The sequence below is a fragment of the Schistocerca piceifrons genome, chromosome 7 (assembly GCF_021461385.2).
Source record: "Schistocerca piceifrons isolate TAMUIC-IGC-003096 chromosome 7, iqSchPice1.1, whole genome shotgun sequence".
In the NCBI taxonomy this organism is placed as follows: Eukaryota; Metazoa; Arthropoda; class Insecta; order Orthoptera; family Acrididae; genus Schistocerca; species Schistocerca piceifrons.
Window position 1 is genome coordinate 401,509,038 of NC_060144.1, and position 8,425 is coordinate 401,517,462.

Genomic DNA, 8,425 nt, shown 5'->3' on the forward strand with positions numbered 1-8,425 from the left:
AATTTCGCAGGTAACAAAACTTCATGCTGTGTTTACGATCCTGTTTGACGAAACTTTCAGACTAAACGTTGCATGGCATCTTCGCTGGCACCTTGACACCATCGATCTTCTCAGAAAAGCACTGACCACACCGCTCACACGAGCCACACGCCCTCTCGTGCGCATTCGATTGACCCCAAACCACCGTCATCTGCGACTTCAGAACTCACTGTTGAGCGGGATGCAGGTCTGTTGTGTTCCCTGATGAAAGCTGGTTCTCCTTCGATACCATCGATGGCGGTCTGTTGGTTATAAAAAGGCCAGTTGAGGGCCTGCAACCAACCTGTATGAGTGCTAGACACACCGGACCTACACCTGGAGCTATGGTGTGCGGTACGGTTTCGTATTACAGCAGGAGCAGTCTCGAGGTTATCCCACGGTCTTAACTGCAAATCAGTACGTCAATCTGGTGATTCAAGCTGTTGTACAACCATTCATCAACAACATTCCAGGAAGTGATTTCCAGCAGGATAATGCTCTCCCAAATATAGCTGTTGCAAGATGCTCTACAGAGTGTCGACATGTTGCCTTGGCCTACTCGATCGCCAGACCTGTCTCCAATGGAGCACGTGTGGGACATCATCGGGCGACAACTCCAGCGTCATCCACAAACAGCATTAACCGTCCCTGTATGGACTGACCAAGTGCAACAGGCGTGGAAGTGATGATACTGATCCCCCGTGGTACACAAAACGGGTCAGATCGTTGTTGCAGAAGCAACGAAAAAAGCATGCCAAATTTAAAAGAACGAAAAATCCCGAAGATTGGCAAAGTTTTGCAGAAGTTCGACATATAGCGCGTACTTCAATGCCAGAAGCTTTTAATTATTTCCACAACGAAACTCTGTCTCGGAGTCTGGCAGAAAACCCAAAGAGATCCTGGTCATACATAAAGCACACTAGTGGCAAGATGCAATCAATACCTTCACTGCGCGATAACAACGGTGAAGTCACTGATGACAGTGCCACTAAAGCAGAGTTATTAAACACGGTTTTCCGAAACTCCTTCACCGAAGAATACGAAGTAAATATTCCTGAATTCCGATCAAAAACGACTGCCAAGATGAGAAACATAGAAGTAATATCGTCGGAGTAACGAAGCAGCTTAAATCACTTAATAAAGGCAAGGCATCCGGTCCAGATTGTATACCAGCCAGGTTCCTCTCAGAGTATGCCGATAAAGTAGCTCCATATTTACCAATTATATACAACCACTCGCTCACAGAAAGATCCGTACCTAATGACTGGAAAATTACTCAAGTCACACCAATACCCAAAAAGGGAAGTAGGAGTAATCCGCTGAATTACAGGCCCATATCACTAAAGGTTTTGGAACATATACTGTATTCGAACATTAAGAAGTACCTCGAAGAAAACGATTTACTGACACGTAGTCAGCACGGTTTCAGAAAATATGGTTCTTGTGAAACACAACTAGTTCTTTATACTCATGAATTAATAAGTGCTATCAACAGGGGATGTCAAATTGATTCCATATTTTTAGATTTCCAGAAGGGTTTCGCCACCGTTCCTCACAAGCGTCTTCTAACCAAACTGCGTGCCTACGGAATATCGCCTCAGTTGTGCCACTGGATTTGTGATTTCCTGTCAGAAAGGTCACCGTTTGTAGTAATAGACAGAAAGTCATCGAGTAAAACAAAAGTAATATCTGGCGTTCCCCAAGGAAGTGTTATAGGCCCTCTATTGTTCCTGATCTATATTAACGACATAGAAGACAATCTGAGTAGCCGTCTTAGATTGTTTGCAGATGATACTGTCATTTACCGTCTTGTAAACTCATCAGATGATCAAAACGACTTGCAAAATGATTTAGATAAGATATCTTTATGGTGCGAAAAGTGGCAATTGACCCTGAATAAGGAAAAGTGTGAAGTTATTCACATAAGTACTAAAAGAAATCAGCTAAATTTCGATTACGCGATAAGTCACACAAATCTGAGGGCTGTAAATTCAACTAATTACTTAGGGATTACAATTACAAATAACCTAAATTGGAACAATCACATAGATAATATTGTGGGTAGAGCAAACCAATGAATGTGATTCATTGGCATAACACTTAGAAGGTGCAACAGGTCTACTAAAGATACTGCTTACACCACGCTTGTCCGTCCTATTCTGGAGTATTGCTGTGCGGTGTGGCATCCGCATCAGGTGGGACTGACGGATGACATCGAAAAAGTACAAAGAGGGGCAGCTCGTTTTGTATTATCGCGAAATAGGGGAGATAGTGTCACGGACATGATACGTGAATTGGAGTGGCAATCATTAAAACAAAGGCGTTTTTCGTTGCGACAGGATCTTCTTATGAAATTTCAATCACCAGTCTTCTCCTGCGATTGCGAAAAAATTCTGTTGGCACCCACCTACACAGGGAGAAATGATCATCACGATAAAATAAGAGAAATCAGGGCTCACACAGAAAAATTTAAGTGCTCGTTTTTCCCCCGTTTGCCGTTCGAGAGTGGAACGGTACAGAGACAGCTTGAACGTGGTTCATTGAAACCCCTGCCAGGCATTTTATTGTGAATAGCAGAGTATTCACGTAGATGTAGACGTAGAACTCCGTCCCACAAACTGGCCTAAGGCAGCTGTATAGCACAAAGCATGTACGTTTGCATGCTTGTATTCAACATTCCTTAGGTTACACCGGTTATTAACGTGCCAGCATTTCACATTTGCAATGACTTACCTCGCGCCTATAGTAACCTGTGATCTTGCAATGTTAATCACTTAAATATGCTACCGAGACAAACCTATTCCCGACAATTCATTATTCTACATTAATTATTTTTTGGGTTCCTTCCGTCGGTGCATTTGACTGCAGAAAAGGAGGATGAGGTTACAAGTTTCCGAAGAAAGCCGTTGCAGACAGGATCAGCTGGTAACGGAGTGGCTGACGTGGCGGCTCGGTCACCACCCAGCGAAGAAAGCCCAGATGTGCGGTCGTCCCTCGCACCCCCAGTAAACAGTGGCCGCGCGCCCTAGTGGAGACGTAGTCTGCAGCCGTACTGTTGGGGCAGGTCGTGGCGGAGACTCGGAACGATGCTATCGCCTCAGGCTGGGGCCGCTCCCTTCAGCCCTCCGTCTGTCCTGACCCTTCATAAGGCTGCTCGCGTGTGGTGCTCCCTCCCTTACAGACTACAGACTTGCAGCCCCTGCCTGGTGGGGTGGCAGCGATAAGGGCGGCCGCATAGTAATCATGCTCGGCCGATATCGATAATTCTGGTAACGGCTGTAGCTGCCTCATGGCGTACTGGGGCTCCGCTGACGGTATCTCCAGTCCTAAGCACTCCATCAGGAAGGTAACCATGTAGACTCAGACAAAATTAGCCTAATAATTCACTTGTGCCAGAACGAATAAAGAAAACGAACCACCGCAGTCTAGTTTCCGCGCAAGACTTACACCACCTATAAAACAAAGGTGTGCTCTCATTTCTTGGACCATTTCCACTACTGGCCATTAAAATTACTACACCAAGAAGAACTGCAGATGATAAACGGGTATTCATTGGACAAATATATTATACTAGAACTGACATGTGATTACATTTTCACGCAATTTGGGTGCATAGATCCTGAGAAATCACTACCCAGAACAACCACCTCTGGCCGTAATAACGGCCTTGATACGCCTGGGCATTGAGTCAAACAGAGCTTGGATGGCGTGTACAGGTGCGGCTGCCCATGCAGCTTCAACACGATACCACAGTTCATCAAGAGTAGTGACTGGCGTATTGTGACGAGCCAGTTGCTCGGCCACCATTGACCAGACGTTTTCAATTGGTGAGAGATCTGGAGAATGTGCTGGCCAGGGCAGCAGTCGAACATTTTCTGCATCCTGAAAGACCCGTACAGGACCTGCAACATGCGGTCGTGCATTATCCTGCTGAAATGTAGGGTTTCGCAGGGATCGAATGAAGGGTAGAACCACGGGTCGTAACACATCTGAAATGTAACGTCCACTGTTCAAAGTGCCGTCAATGCGAACAAGAGGTGACCGAGACGTGTACCCAGTGGCACCCCATGCTAACACGCCGGGTGATATGCCAGTACGGCGATGACGAATACACGCTTCCAATGTGCGTTCACCGCGATGTCGGATGCGACCATCACGATGCTGTAACAGAACCTGGATTCATCCGAAAAAATGACGTTTTCCCATTCGTCGTTGAGAACACCATCGCATGCACTCCTGTCTGTGATGCAGCGTGAAGGGTAACCGCAGCCATGCTCTCCGAGCTGATAGTACATTCTGCTGCAAATGCCGTCGAACTGTTGTTGCAGATGGTTGTTGTCTTGCAAACGTCCCCATCTGTTAACTCAGGGATCGAGACGTGACTGCACCATCCCTTACAGCCGTGCGGATAAGATGCCTGTCATCTCGACTGCTAGTGATACGAGGCCATTGGGATCCAGCACGGCGTTCCGTATTATCCTCCTGAACCCACCGATTCCATATTCTGCTAACAGTCATTGGATCTCGTCCAACGCGAGCAGCAATGTCGCGATGCGATAAACCGCAATCGCGATAGGCTACAATCCGACCTTTATCAAAGTCGGAAACGTGATGGTACTCATTTCTCCTCCCTACACAAGGCATCACAACACCGTTTCGCAGGCAACGCCGGTCAACTGCTGTTTGTGTTTGAGAAATCGGTTGAAAATGTTCCTCATGTCAGCACGTTGTAGGTGTCGATACCGGCCAACGTTGTGTGAATGCTCTGAAAAGCTAATCATTTGCATATCACAGCATCTTCTTCCTGTCGGTTAAATTTCGCGTCTGTAGCACGTCATCTTCGTGGTGTAGCAATTTTAATGGCCAGTGGTGTATTACAGAACCCATGCAATACTAGTTGTCGTGGATTGCGCGTATCAGGAATGGACACTCTGCAACGTGCTGGCGAAACTAGTGATTTGAAATAAATTTCTTTGATGATAAAGCTGTGGTGGTTCGTTTTCTTTATTGATATCATCGGCCGCTGTCCGACATCCACGAGAACCACGAGCTTCCACTTGTCAGAATAAGTTTTCCTTCGTAGGGCATCACAGTTAGTTACATTTTTTGGAAAGAAATTTCCACCATTTGAACGTAAATTTCTTTCACAGTCATGATACCAGTTTTATAGCCACCCTCCAGTTCAACTTGAACTGTCAAAATGTGTCCGACATGCCCGCCCCCCCCCTCCCCCCCCCCCCCCCCCCCCACGAACCATGGACCTTGCCGTTGGTGGGGAGACTTGCATGCCTCAGCGATACAGATGGCCGTACCGTAGGTGCAACCACAACGGAGGGGTATCTGTTGAGAGGCCAGACAAACATGTGGTTCCTGAAGAGGGGCAGCAGCCTTTTCAGTAGTTGCAGGGGCAACAGTCTGGATGATTGACTGATCTGGCCTTGTAACATTAACCAAAACGGCCTTGCTGTGCTGGTACTGCGAACGGCTGAAAGCAAGGGGAAACTACAGCCGTAATTTTTCCCGAGGACATGCAGCTTTACTGTATGATTAAATGATGACGGCATCCTCTTGGGTAAAATATTCCGGAGGTAAAATAGTCCCCCATTCGGATCTCCGGGCGGGGACTACTCAAGAGGACGTCGTTATCAGGAGAAAGAAAACTGGCATTCTACGGATCGGAGCGTGGAATGTCAGATCCCTTAATCGGGCAGGTAGGTTAGAAAATTTAAAAAGGGAAATGGATAGGTTAAAGTTAGATATAGTGGGAATTAGTGAAGTTCGGTGGCAGGAGGAACAAGACTTTTGGTCAGGTGATTACAGGGTTATAAATACAAAATCAAATAGGGGTAATGCAGGAGTAGGTTTAATAATGAATAAAAAAATAGGAGTCCGGGTTAGCTACTACAAACAACACAGTGAACGCATTATTGTGGCCAAGATAGACACAAAGCCTATGCCTACTACAGTAGTACAAGTTTATATGCCAAATAGCACTGCAGATGATGAAGAAATTGATGAAATGTATGACGAGATAAAAGAAATTATTCAGGTAGTGAAGGGAGACGAAAATTTAATAGTCATGGGTGACTGGAATTCGTCAGTAGGAAAAGGGAGAGAAGGAAACATAGTAGGTGAATATGGATTGGGGGGAAGAAATGAAAGAGGAAGCCGCCTTGTAGAATTTTGCACAGAGCATAACTTAATCATAGCTAACACTTGGTTCAAGAATCATGAAAGAAGGTTGTATACCTAGAAGAATCCTGGAGATACTAAAAGGTATCAGATAGATTATATAATGGTAAGACAGAGATTTAGGAACCAGGTTTTAAATTGTAAGACATTTCCAGGGGCAGATGTGGATTCTGACCACAATCTATTGGTTATGAACTGCAGACTGAAACTGAAGAAACTGCAAAAAGGTGGGAATTTAAGGAGATGGGACCTGAATAAACTGAAAGAACCAGAGGTTGTACAGAGTTTCAGGGAGAGCATAAGGGAACAATTGACAGGAATGGGGGTAAGAAATACAGTAGAAGAAGAATGGGTAGCTCTGAGGGATGAAGTAGTGAAGGCAGCAGAGGATCAAGTAGGTAAAAAGACGAGGGCTAATAGAAATCCTTGGGTAACAGAAGAAATACTGAATTTAATTGATGAAAGGAGAAAATACAAAAATGCAGTAAATGAAGCAGGCAAAAAGGAATACAAACGTCTCAAAAATGAGATCGACAGGAAGTGCAAAATGGCTAAGCAGGGATGGCTAGAGGACAAATGTAAGGATGTAGAGGCTTGTCTCACTAGGGGTAAGATAGATAATGCCTACAGGAAAATTAAAGAGACCTTTGGAGAGAAGAGTACCACTTGTATGAATATCAAGACCTCAGATGACAACCCAGTTCTAAGCAAAGAAGGGAAGGCAGAAAGGTGGAAGGAGTATATAGAGGGTTTATACAAGGGCGATGTACTTGAGGACAATATTATGGAAATGGAAGAGGATGTAGATGAAGATGAAATGGGAGATAAGATACTGCGTGAAGAGTTTGACAGAGCACTGAAAGACCTGAATCGAAACAAGGCCCCGGGAGTAGACAACATTCCATTAGAACTACTGATGGCCTTGGGAGAGCCAGTCATGACAAAACTCTTCCATCTGGTGAGCAAGATGTATGAGACAGGCGAAATACCCACAGACTTCAAGAAGAATATAATAATTCCAATCCCAAAGAAAGCAGGTGTTGACAGATGTGAAAATTACCGAACTATCAGTTTAATAAGTCACAGCTGTAAAATACTAACGCGAATTCTTTACAGACGAATGGAAAAACTGGTAGAAGCGGACCTCGGGGAAGATCAGTTTGGATTCCGTAGAAATGTTGGAACACGTGAGGCAATACTAACCTTACGACTTATCTTAGAAGAAAGATTAAGAAAAGGCAAACATACGTTTCTAGCATTTGTAGACTTAGAGGAAGCTTTTGACAACGTTAACTGGAATACTCTCTTTCAAATTCTGAAGGTGGCAGGGGTGAAATACAGGGAGCGAAAGCCTATTTACAATTTGTACAGAAACCAGATGGCAGTTATAGGAGTCGAGGGGCATGAAAGGGAAGCAGTGGTTAGGAAAGGAGTGATACAGGGTTGTAGCCTCCCCCCGATGTTATTCAATCTGTATATTGAGCAAGCAGTAAAGGAAACAAAAGAAAAATTCGGAGTAGGTATTAAAATTCATGGAGAAGAAGTAAAAACTTTGAGGTTCGCCGATGACATTGTAATTCTGTCAGAGACAGCAAGGGACTTGGAAGAGCAGTTGAACGGAATGGACAGTGTCTTGAAAGGAGGATATAAGATGAACATCAACAAAAGCAAAACGAGGATAATGGAATGTAGTCAAATTAAATCGGGTGATGCTGAGGGGATTAGATTAGGAAATGAGACACTTAAAGTAGTAAAGGATTTTTGCTATTTGGGGAGCAAAATAACTGATGATGGTCGAAGCAGAGAGGATATAAAATGTAGACTGGCAATGGCAAGGAAATCGTTTCTGAAGAAGAGAAATTTGTTAACATCGAGTATAGATTTAAGTGTCAGGAAGTCGTTTCTGAAAGTATTTGTATGGAGTGTAGCCATGTATGGAAGTGAAACATGGACGATAACCAGTTTGGACAAGAAGAGAATAGAAGCTTTCGAAATGTGGTACTACAGAAGAATGCTGAAGATAAGGTGGGTAGATCATGTAACTAATGAGGAGGTATTGAATAGGATTGGGGAGAAGAGAAATTTGTGGCACAACTTGACTAGACGGTTGGTAGGACATGTTTTGAGGCATCAAGGGATCACAAATTTAGCGTTGGAGGGCAGCGTGGAGGGTAAAAATCGTAGAGGGAGACCAAGAGCTGAATACACTAAGCAG